The sequence below is a fragment of the Symphalangus syndactylus genome, chromosome X, assembly GCF_028878055.3.
Source record: "Symphalangus syndactylus isolate Jambi chromosome X, NHGRI_mSymSyn1-v2.1_pri, whole genome shotgun sequence".
Taxonomy (NCBI): Eukaryota; Metazoa; Chordata; class Mammalia; order Primates; family Hylobatidae; genus Symphalangus; species Symphalangus syndactylus.
The window spans coordinates 105,523,358-105,536,134 of record NC_072447.2 but is presented as its reverse complement, the minus strand read 5'-3'; the positions used below and the strand labels follow the sequence as shown (position 1 = coordinate 105,536,134).

Here is a 12,777-nt window from a genome sequence, read left to right as displayed (position 1 = left end):
CCAAGATCGTGCCACTGCACTCCAGCCTGGTGACAGAGCCAGACTCTGTCTCAAAAAAAGAAAGAAAGAAAGAGAAAGAAAAAGAATTATAGCAGTTTTACATAATTTTGGAACATATACCAATGACACATTTACACAAATACTGACCAAAGAAAGCCAAACACCGTTTCATATTTGACAATGCTTCCTGTATGGTTTTTGTGCCAAATAAGCCAAATGTCATTTTTGGACTTTAGAGGACCTAATATCTAAAATATTAGGTTAGAAAGAGACATAATTTATAATTTGATTTTGGAAAGTTTGTCAAATATCAAAGTTTTTTTTTTTTTTTTTTGAGACGGAGTTTCGCTCTTGTTGCCCAGGCTGGAGTGCAATGGCACCATCTCGGCTCACCGCGACCTCCACCTCCCAGGTTCAAGCAATTCTCCTACCTCAGCCCCCCAAGTAGGTGGGATTACAAGCATGCACCACCACGCCTGGCCTTTAAATATCAAAGATTTAAAGCACTGGATATCACAAAATAGAATCCCAGGTTACTATCTCATTAATTTGACCAAAATGATAACTCCAAAAAGTTGTTTAAAAAAAAAAAAACTGGCCGGGCGCGGTGGCTCACGCTTGTAATCCCAGCACTTTGGGAGGCCGAGGCGGGCGGATCATGAGGTCAGGAGATCGAGACCACAGTGAAACCCTGTCTCTACTAAAAATACAAAAAATTAGCCGGGCGTGGTGGCGGGCGCCTGTAGTCCCAGCTACTCGGAGAGGCTGAGGCAGGAGAATGGCGTGAACCCGGGAGGCGGAGCTTGCAGTGAGCCGAGACTGCGCCACTGCACTCCAGCCTGGCCAACATGGCGAAACCCTGTCTCTACTAAAAATACAAAAAATTAGCTGGGCGTGGTGGTGCACGCCTGTAATCCCAGCTACTCAGGAGGATGAGGCAGGAGAATTGCTTGAACTCGGAGGTGGAGGTTGCAGTGAGCCGAGATCGTGCCGCCACACTCCAGTCTGGGTGACAGAGGGAGACTCCGTCTCGAAAAAAAAAAAAAAAACAGAAAAGAAAAGAAAACCTTTGCTCTGATGGAGGAGACTTAGCTTTCCAAACAAGACCCAATAAAGATAGCATGAGGCTAACTAAATTTGTCTCTTCTCTCTCCTCCCTTTTTTCCCTGCAATTTACTCAAAGGAAGAAATAAAACCCTTTCATTATCTTTTAACATTACATAAAAATCGTCTTCAAAGGAGAAAACTAAATGTCATGTTTGCATTAGTGCATCTTTAATGTTAAGGCTAGTTTTTTAAATAACATTTTATATCTCTATTCAGTTTTAATTAGTTTGACCATAAGGTAAGGTTTTCATGAACTTTTTAGAATGCTCTACAATTTTCCATCAAACAGATCCATTTTCTAAGAAAATCCTGTTCTAAGAAAATTGATGGGCCTGGATTCTGGCCCCACAACAGTATCATTTCAATGTTTTAATCTATGGAAAAAAGCTAAATAATTTCTTTTAAATCTTAGCCAACTTGTTTATATCCACAGAATTTTTTTTTTATAAGACTGACCCTTTACAAACCCTTTTCACTTTGCTTAAATCTTTGGTTTTGTTCTGTTACTGTTTTAGGTTAAAACAATCCTTAAGGCCGGGCGCGGTGGCTCACGCCTGTAATCCCAGCACTTTGGGAGGCCGAGGTAGGTGGATCACAAGGTCGAGAGATCTAGACCATCCTGGCCAACATGGTGAAACCCTGTCTCTACTAAAAATACAAAAATTAGCTGGGCATGGCGGCACATGCCTGTCGTCCCAGCTACTCGGGAGGCTGAGGCAGGAGAATCGCTTGAACCCGGGAGGCGGAGGTTGCAGTGAGCCGAGATCACACCACTGCACTCCAGCCTGGCGACAGAGGGAGACTCCGTCTCAAAAAAAAAAAAAAAAAAATCTTTAAAACCCTCTGAACTAGACAAAATTACATTCCCTTTAACAAAAGCCATATTCCCAATGCTTTTACATGTATGTAAAACTGTTTCTCCAGTGTTCTCAATTACATGTTACAATGTTAACTCTTAGCAACTTTTATTTTTAGTGAAAAACCTGATAAGTAAGTAATTTTAATTAGGTACTAGGAGTGGACCCTAGGACAGACGGAAATGAAGATAAGGTCTGACTCTTTTTAGCATAGCTAGCTGGCATAGCTCTCCATATGTCCCCAGGCCTTATCTATAATCCAATGCTCCAAAGTAGGTAAATCGAACAATTTTCAAAAGTCAAAGAAAGTTTGACCTTAAAGCATTTAGCAAATCTGATATCTGACCTTAATTTAGAACAAATGTCTACATTTTCAAGACATTTTATTTTACCAATAATCTTTAAAACTGCTTTTATTTCCAAAAGATTACTAAAGTCTTGTGAACAAAAAAGCATTAAAGTTTCTATTTTTCTGACAAAATATTTGATTTAAGTGCTTATTTTTCTAAGCCAATTAATCAAAGGGGTCTTTTTTATTTGTTTGTTTTTTGTTTGTTTGTTTTTTGAGACGGAGTTTCACTCTTGTTGCCCAGGCTGGAGTGCAGTGGCACAATCTTGGCTCACTGCAACCTCCACCTCCCTGGTTCAAGCGATTCTCCTGCCTCAGCCTCATGAGTAGCTGGGATTACAAGCGTGCGCCACCATGCCTGGCTAATTTTTGTATTTTTAGTAGAGATGGGTTTCACCATGTTGGCCAGGCTGGTCTCAAACTCCTGACCTCAGGTGATTCCCCCACACCTCGGCCTCCCAAAGTGCAGGGATTACAGGCATGAGCCACCATGCCCGGCAATCAGAGCTCTTTTATATATAAACATCACACACACACACACACACACACACACACACACACACACTACATATAAATACAGACAGACATAAGATTCGGCACTTGTAAGAGCCACTGCACCCAGTCTCTATGCATTTTTTAAAGAGTTATTCCTGGCTGGGTGTGGTGGCTCACGCCTGTAATTCGAACACTTTAGGAGGCCAAGGCAGGAGGACCACTTGAGCCCAGGAGTTCCAGACCAGCCTGGCAACATAATGAGACCCCGTCTCTACAATAAAATTAAAAAAAAAATTAGCAGGCCGGGCGCGGTGGCTCACGCTTGTAATCCCAGCACTTTGGGAGGCCGAGGCGGGCGGATCACGAGGTCAGGAGATCGAGACCACGGTGAAACCCCGTCTCTACTAAAAATACAAAAAATTAGCCGGGCGTCGTGGCGGGCGCCTGTAGTCCCAGCTACTCGGGAGGCTGAGGCAGGAGAATGGCGTGAACCCGGGAGGTGGAGCTTGCAGTGAGCCGAGACTGCACCACTGCACTCCAGCCTGGGCGACAGAGCGAGACTCCGTCTCAAAAAAAAAAAAAAAAAAAAAAAAAAAAAAAAAAATTAGCTGTGTGTGTGGGCATGTGCTCATAGTCCCAGCTACTTGGGAGGCGGAGGCGGGAGGATCTCTTGAGCCCAAGAGTTCAAAAGAGTTATTCTTAGGAGTTTTATGCTATTTTTGTCATCATTAATGCATTTTTATTCCATTATATCTTCTAGCTGGTTGTTGCTGGCTTACAGGAAAACTATTGATTGTTATTTGGCCACTTTTCTGAACTCTCTTCTTAAATTTATGAATATTTCAATTGATTCCCTTGGGTGTTCTCTTGATAGACAAACAAATTAACTGGAAATAATGGTAATTTCTGTATCTCTTCCAATAGTTATTTCTAATTTCTTTTTCAAATCTTATGGTATTAGCTACAAGTCAGCTTTTAACATTTACTTGGCCTGGGCCAAGAGTACAATTGGAGGCCTACTTACCACAAATCAAGGAACCATGAATTGGAACACAAAGAGAAGCAAGAAAACCTATGCTTGTTACTATTGGGAAACAATCATTGTTGTGGAAGAATCTATTGCTCTTGAGACAGAAAGGATTTGACAAGTTAATTTCTTTTCTCTCACTAAGCACATCTGCTACTCAGATTTTCCTTGTACTTCTAAGCAGTGTCTGATAGCAGCAGCAGCATAACTCACAAAACTTCATGGCTTGTAGATGGATTTGCCTTTTGTTCCAAGTATATAGATTGAGAGATAGGAAGTATTCCCCTTAAGTTTGAATGATGTTAATCATGAAAGTGGAGGCTTAGGATTATGTGGTGTGCCGTACTAACACTAAGTACTAGATCCCAAGTGACACAAGTGCCTGTGTCTTTTTAAATAAATTTGAGTATTTACAATATGAGATATCCTTTAAAGCATGAGCCCCAGGGCAGAAGCCCCTCTTGCCCAGATCTAAGGATGATACTGGTTATTCAGAACACTATTAAGCACTTGTAAATGGCAGCAGCCTAGCTTTATCCTTGACTCCAGTGAGAATGCTTTTAGTTAGAAGAAAGCTATAACTTACAGAGGGCTTGGCCAGGCGCAGTGGCTCACACCTTTAATCCCAGCACTTTGGGAGGCTGAGGCAGGCGGATCACCTGAGGTCAGGAGTTTGAGACCACCCTGTCCAACATGGTAAAACTCCATCTCTACTAAAAATACACACACACACACACACACACACACACACAAATTAACGGCGTGGTGGTGGGCATCTGTAATCCCAACTACTTGGGAGGCTGAGGCAGAAGAATCGCTCGAATCTGGGAGGCAGAGGTTGCAGTGAGTCGAGATCATGCCACCATACTCCAGCCTGGGTGACAGAGTGAGGCTGTGTCTCAAAAAAAAAAAAAAAACTATGGAGGTTTTATCATGTATCAAGTGCCATTCTAAGTGTTTTGCCTACATAATCTCATTCATTCAATACGGCAACCCCCAAAAGTAGGAACTATTATTATTAGGTTTTAATTTATTATGTAATTTGCTCAAAGTCACATGCCTATATATTCCTGAGCTGGGATTTTTATATTTTTCTAATAAAAATAGAGACAGGGTCTCACCATGTTGCCCAGGCTGGTCTTGAACTCCTGGGCTCAGAGGATCCTCCCACCTGGGCCTCCCAAAGTGCTGGGATTACAGGTGTGAGCCACCTCACACACACATAAACTGAGATTTTAAACCCAGGTTGGTCTGAAACCAAAAGCCCATTTTATTAACTACCACATTTTTACTAACTTCCTTTTTCTCATTTATCATAATGTTGGCTATTGGTTTGAGATGGATATGCTTTATCTTTACTTGGCTCTAGAGGCAAAATAGAATACTGGATTTTTTTTTATCGCTTCTCGACCTTTTGGTTAAGATCAAGTGTAGAATACTGGATATTTTATTTTTATTTTTTTCGAGATGGAGTCTTGCTCTGTTGCCCAGGCTGGAATGCAGTGGCACGATCTCGTCCCACTGCAACCTCCACCTCCCGGGTTCAACCAATTCTCTTGCCTCAGCCTCCCAAGTAGCTGGGATTACAGGCACCCACCACCATGCCTGGCTAATTTTTGTATTTTTAGTAGAGATGGGATTTCACCATGTTGGCCAGGCTGGTCTTGAACTCCTGACCTCAGGTGATTCACTCACCTCAGCCTCCCAAAGTGCTGGGATTACAGGCATGAGCCACTGTGCCCCACCAGAATACTGGATTTTTTACTTTATCTTGGAACTGAGCTGAGATCCAATACTTGATTCCCACAAAGGGGCGGCCTTCTTTATTGTCTGTTAAGGCCTAAGAAATTCTGTTGTTTTCTATCTCATTCCTTACATCCTAATACGTAGATTCTTGTAGTTTTCTACTTAAACTATAAAGGTCTCTGGGTGGTGAGTGCACCAGGGGTCACCAATTCACATGCCTACAAGGGATAAGGAATAAATGCGTAAACCTGGTAAGACATTGGGCAATAGATATTAAGTTTTTTGGATTGTGACTCCTGAATACTCTGGAAATTCTGGGTTGACCACTAATTAGGCCACCAGTTATAGTGCAGACCATCATGTACTCTTCAGTGGTTCTCAGAATGTGGTCTGACAACCCCAAGTGGTCTATTATTTCCTCAAGGTAATTAATGGGCTGGTCTCTAAGAATATTAGTGTTACTTTGTTTCTGTTTTGCTTTTACTTGGTGTCTTATCCAAAGAAGCATCATTTTCCCTTTTTTTTTTTTCGAGACAGAGTTTTGCTCTTGTTGCCCAGGCTGGAGTGCAATGGCGCAATCTCGGCTAACCGCAACCTCCGCCTCCCAGGTTCAAGTGATTCTCCTGCCTCAGCCTTCCTGAGTAGCTGGGATTCCAGGCATGCACCACCATGCCCGGCTCATTTTGTATTTTCAGTAGAGATGGGGTTTCTCCATGTTGGTCAGGCTGGTCTCAAACTCCCGACCTCAGGTGATCCGCCCGCCTCGGCCTCCCAAAGTGTTGGGATTACAGGCGTGAGCCACTGTGCCCAGCTTTCCCCATTTGTTATGAAATAGGTTTCCTATGACATGTACCAGGTAGGTGGTCTGCATAGCCTTTTACCTTCTCACAGGTGGTCCCTATTGAAAGACCATGAAATCCATAGCAGAATAACATAACCACACCTCCCATAAGGTCACAACTTCATGACTTGCTCTGTAGGATGAAAGGGGATGCCTTAATTTTTTTTTTCCTTTTTGAGGTGGAGTCTCTCTGTTGCCCAGGCTGGAGTGCAGTGGCATGATCTCGGCTCACTGCAACCTCTGCCTCCTGGGTTCAAGCGATTCTCCTGCCTCAGCTTCCCAAGCAGCTGGGATTACAGGCACACGCCACCATGCCTGGTTAGTTTTTGTATTTTTAGTAGAGATAGGGTTTCACCATGTTGGCCAGGCTGGTTTTGAACTCCTGATCTCAGGTGATCAACCTGCCTTGGCCTCCCAAAGTGTTGGGATTACAGGCATGAGCCACCGCACCTGGCCGGGGTGCCTTAATTTTATCACTAGCTATCATCTAGGGAGTAATCACTCTGTGCTAGGCATTGTACAATTACAGTCCATTACATACACCAGTACATTCAATCATTCATGACAGCCCATGAAACAAAGCCCAGTGGGTTCTATTAGTATGCCAATTTTTATAGATGGGAAAATTGGGGCTCAGAGTGGTTCGGCCATTTGCCCAAGGTCATCTTCTCATAAGTAGCAGAGCTAGAAGTGAAATCTGCACAACAGCAGAGCCTATTTTTTTTTTTTTTATTATACTTTAAGTTCTAGGGTACATGTGCACAATGTGCAGGTTTGTTACATAGGTATACATGTGCCATGTTGGTTTGCTGCACCCATTAACTCGTCATTTACATTAGGTATTTCTCCTAATGCTATCCCTCCCCCTGCCCTCCACCCCATGACAGACCCCGGGGTGTGATGTTCCCCACACTGTGTCCATGTGTTCTCATTGTTCAATTCCCACCTATGAGTCAGAACATGTGGTGTTTGGTTTTCTGTCCTTGTGATAGTTTGCCGAGAATGATGGTTTCCAGCTGCATCCATGTTCCTGCAAAGGACATGAACTCATCCTTTTTTATGGAGCAGAGCCTATTTTCTTGAATAGGTTCTTAACCTTCTCTGGCATTAGTATCACCTGGAAATTTGTTTTTTAATGCATATATCTGAGGCCTGCCCACAAAGATTTGTGTTTAATTGGTCTAAGGTAGGGTCCCTGGTACAGGTATTTTGAAAAAGCTTCCCCGCTGTGCGTGATGGCTCACATCTGTAATCCCTGTACTTTGGGAGGCTGAGGCGGGCGGGTCACCTGAGGTCAGGAGTTCGAGACCAACCTGGCCAACATGATGAAACCCCATGTCTACTAAAAATACAAAAAATAGCCAGGCATGGTGGCAGGTGCCTGTACTCCCAGCTACTCGGGAGGTCTGAGGCAGGAGAATCACTTGAACCCGGAAGGCAGAGGTTGCAGTGAGCTGAGATTGTGCCACTGCACTCCACCCTGGACAACAAGAATGAAACTCCATCTCAAAAAAAAAAAAAAAAAAAAAAAAGCTTCCCAATGACCTGACGTGCAGTCACCCTAATGAACACTGATCTTTGCTTCATTGCCTAAAAACTCAGTGACCTCAGCTGTACCTCAGGGAAATACAAGGCATACGGTGGAAAAATTGAAATAAAAAGAGAAACAAGGTTATGGTAGTGTATTATCTTCAACGTGTGCCTCTCTCTCTGTCTACTGTAGGCAGTATATGTTCTTTATAAGGTAGGTGTGAATAGCAGCTCTGAGTTGAGCTTGCACAGTAATGGCTCTTTCCTCAGCTTCACAAGATAGTGCTAATCGAGACCCTCCACAGGATCAGGCTGAATGTGTCAGATATATCAAAAACCTCAGCTGACAGGTAGCTATACTTGGCAAATACTGCTCTTCGATTTTAACTCTTTGAGTTTCTTCCAAAAGAGAACTAAGATAACATTGTACATGCATCAGCTTTTGGTAGCAGTGAAGAATAAGAAACTGAGCCGAACCCGGGATATGCCCAGCTCTTTGCAGAAATACTGTGTTCTGCGAGCACAGCCTCTGTACTGTGTGCTCCTCCAGAGTGGAGTCTTGCCTATTGTCTGGTCTTCCTGGAGAGATAGGGACAGACCTGAACATCCCCCAGGATCTCTGAACATTGAGCCCTAAGAAAAGCTCAAGCTTCCTATTGTGCCCAAGTTCCTTCTTAGCTTCATTACAGTGATAGGCTCTTCTGCCCGTTATGGGAGGCACTGGAGTACAAAGCAGAGGTCCTCTGAGTGTACTCTCCAGTCCAGCAACATCAGCATCACTTGGGAATTTTTTAGAAATGTGTATTCTCAGGTCTACTGAATCAAGAAACTCTGGAGATGGGACCCAGCAATCTGTGTTTTAACAAGCCCTCCAGAGAATTCTGATGCACACTAATGCTTGAGAGTCACTGGTTAAAAGTTGAAAGATAAAAAGTGGAGACATGGGGCCGGGCACGGTGGCTCACGCCTGTAATCCCAGCACTTTGGGAGGCCGAGGAGGGCGGATCACAAGGTCAAGTGTTCGAGACCAGCCTGGCCAACATGGTGAAACCCCATCTCTACTAAGAATACAAAAATTAGCCAGGCGTGGTGGTGTGTGCCTGTAATCCCAGCTACTCGGGAGGCTGAGGCAGGAGAATGACTTGAACCCAGGAGGCGGAGGTTGCAGTGAGCCGAGATTGTGCCTCTACACTCCATCCTGGGCAACAGAGCAAGACTCTGTCTCGAAAAAAAAAAAAAAAGAAGCAGAGATATGGGCATCAGATAGCTGGATTCAAGTTTTGGTTCCACCACTTACTGTGTGGCCTTGAACAAGTTAGTTACCCCTCTCTAAGTCTCAGCTACCTCCTCTGTAAAACACAGGTACCACTTTTCTCACGTGTAAAATAAGGACCCACATGAGATAATGCACGTTGTGCACTTAGCACGTGTGAGGCACAGAGTAAGGATTCAATACATATTGAATATTCATTATTATTACATGTGTGGTTCTGGATAATCATTTTCATTTCCAACTAATTGTTTTTCTTTGGCAAAAGAAAAATTGTAAGTTCAGAAACTGGCCAGGCGTGGTGGCTCAGCCTGTTATCTAGCACTTTAGGAGGTCGAGAGGGGTGGGTCACTTGAGGTCAGGGGTTTGAGACCAGCTGGGCCAACATGGCAAAACCCTGGCTCTTCTAAAAATACAAAAATTAGCTGGGCATGGTAACACATGCCAGTAATCTCAGCTACTTGGGAGGCTGAGGCAGGAGAATCGCTTGAACTCAGGAGTCGGAGGTTGCAGTGAGCTGAGATCACACCACTGCACTCCAGCCTGGGCAACACAATGAGACTCTGTCTCAAAAAAAAAAAAAGTTCAGAAACTAAATAACACATCTTGATCATGCAATGGGGATGGGGCAGAAAGTATTTCATCTGCCAGTTTCTCTCTCTCTCTCTCTTTCTTTCTTTCTCTTTCTTTTTTGAGATGGAGTTTCACTCTTATTGCCCAGCCTGGGCGCGATCTTGGCTCACTGCAACTTCCACCTCCTGGGTTCAAGCAATTCTCCTGCCTCAGCCTCCTGAATAGCTGGGATTACAGGCATGCGCTACCATGCCCAGGTAATTTTGTATTTTTAGTAGAGATGGGGTTTCTCCATGTTGGTCAGGCTGGTCTCAAACTCCCGATCTCAGGTGATCCGCCCACCTCGGCCTCCCAAAGTGTTGGGATTACAAGCGTGAGCCATTAAGCCCGGCCTCATCTACCAGTTTCTTTACAGAATCATGGAACATAAAAGTGAGGATAACAGCAAAGATATAGAGTCAACCTAAATGCCCATCAACGATAGACGGGATCAAGAAAATGTGGTACATATACACCATGAAATTCTGTGCAGCCATAAAAAAGAACAAGATCATGTCCTAAGTGAATTAACGCAGGAAACCAAATACCACATATTCTTACTTACAAGTGGGAGCTAAACATTGAGTACACATGGACACAAAGCGGGGAATAATAAACACCAGGGTCTGGTGGTGGAGGGTGGAGGGTGGGAGGAGGATTGAAAAACTTCCTATTGGGGCCGGGCGCGGTGGCTCATGCCTGTAATCCCAGTACTCTGGGAGGCCGAGGCAGGCAGATCCCTTGAGGTCAGGAGTTCGAGACCAGCCTGGCCAACATGGTGAAACCCCATCTCCACCAAAAATAGAAAAAATAGCCAGGCGTGGTAACATGTGCCTGTAGTCCCAGCTACTCAGGAGGCTGAGGCAGGAGAATCTCTTGAACCTGGGAGACAGAGGTTGTAGTGAGCCAAGATTATGCCACTGCACTCCAGCTTGGGCGACAGAGGGAGATCCTGTTTTTTTTAAAAAAAAAAAAAGAAAAAAAGAAAGAAAGAAAAAAGAAAGACTACCTGTCAGGTACTATGCTTACTACCTGGGTGATGAAATAATCTGTACACCAAACCCCTGAGACATGCAATTTATCTATATAACAAACCTGCACATGTACCCCTGAACCTAAAATAAATGTTAAAAAAAAATTTTAAAAAGACCAGGTGCAGTGGTTCACTCCTGTAATCCCAACACTTTGGGAGGCCAAGCTGGGAGGACCACTTGAGCCCTGGAGTTCGAGACCAGTCTGGGCAACATGGCGAATTTGGTGTCTCTACCAAAAATTTAAAAAAAATTAGCTGGGGCCGGGAGCAGTGGCTCATGCCTGTAATCCCAGCACTTTGTGGGGCCGAGGTGGGCAGATCACCTGAGGTCAGGAGTTCAAGACCAGCCTGGCCAACACGGTGAAACCCCGTCTCTACTAAAAATACAAAAATTAGCCAGGTAGTGCATGCCTATAAACCCAGCTACTCAGGAGGCTGAGCCAGGGAGAATTGCTTGATCCTTGAAGGAGGAGGTTGCAGTGAGCTGAGATTGTGCCACTGCATTCCAGCCTAGGTGACAGAGCAAGAGTCCGTCTCACCAAAAAAAAAAAAAAACAATTAACTGGGTGTGGTGGTGCGTGCCTGTGGTCCCAGCTGCTTGGGAGGCTGAGGTGAGAGGACCACTTGAGCCCATGAGGTCGAGGCTGCAATTAACTGTGATCACACCACTGCACTCCAGCCTGGGTGACAGAAGGAGATCTTGTTTCAAAAAAAAGAAAGTAAGTAGACTTCTCCACTCCCACTGCTTTGCTTGACTAGTCTAAGGAGGGAGAAAAAAAAGGAAGAAAAGTAGAAAGTAGTGTCTTTATTAAGAGTTTACTGATGATGATTTGGAGAGGATGGAAATAATAGCCTTTGGGGAGTTGTAGAATTTGTGCCGTTGGTGTTGAGTCTCAGGCATGAAGCCCAGGTTTATGTACTGATGACATTCCAGTGTGGAGCAGGACCCAGGATAGAAGTTCCTATGCTATTTGTCTACATCTAGCTTTGAGGAATGAGCCACCAGTACTGGAATGCTATTAACATTGAATTGCAAATTTTAACATTATAAAAAGCAAAGGGTTGGGACGGTAAAAAGTGAGAAGATGAACATCAGCACCAGCCATGTAAATGTAAGGTAGTAAATATCTGTGTTACCCTAGAAACCAGAAGTATAAAGGTAGCTAGGTAGTTTGGTGACAGTTTGCAAGGTAATTCCTGCCACATACAACGTAAGAGCTTTCCTGTTATATGAACTTTTTCTCTACATGCCCACTGGACCTTCACTCAATTCCACTATTTCCTCCCTCTCCCAAAAGACTCCCTCTCTGATTTCCCTATTTTTGTTAGTGGCAGTGCCATTCTCCTAAGTACTATCATCAGAAACCCTAGATGTTTATCAGTGAACTGAAGGGCCCCCAAAGTAATATGTGTCTCCAAACTTAAGAGACACAGTTTAGAGGAAAATCAGACACATAATTTGGGAAATGATAAACTCTTCAACTAAAAAATTAAAAAAAAAAGGCTCACAGTGGATGAAACTAGCCAGCTGTGACTCTTCCCAGAAGCGACTTCTGGTAAATATAATTTGTAGATATATGCAAATAAGATTAAGATGCTTCCCAATATCTCACCTGGGAGCTACCAACCTAGAATGTAATTCATATAAGACAGCTGTTACCTTGGAAACTGTGACATGTAATGAGAACAAGAGGCAGGTAATATTGTAATGACAGAAGATTCTGATAACTAGTTACAGATGGTAAAAAAAAGAACATTGGAGAGTCAGTGTTTATGTACTACTATTCAAGTGACAGGAACATTGGTCTGGTACACAAATAACCCAGTTAAAGACCTCCCTTAAAACCATTCAGCTGGCCAGGCACCGTGGCTCACGCCTGTAATCCCAGCACTTTGGGAGGCCAAGATGG

The 12,777-nt window shown here is 43.8% G+C and overlaps 1 pseudogene; it reads left to right on the top strand.

Annotated features, from left to right (window-relative positions):
- The first annotated feature begins 5,233 nt into the window (after positions 1-5,233).
- On the top strand, positions 5,234-5,367 carry LOC129476633 (uncharacterized; annotated as a pseudogene).
- The last annotated feature ends 7,410 nt before the right edge of the window (positions 5,368-12,777 follow it).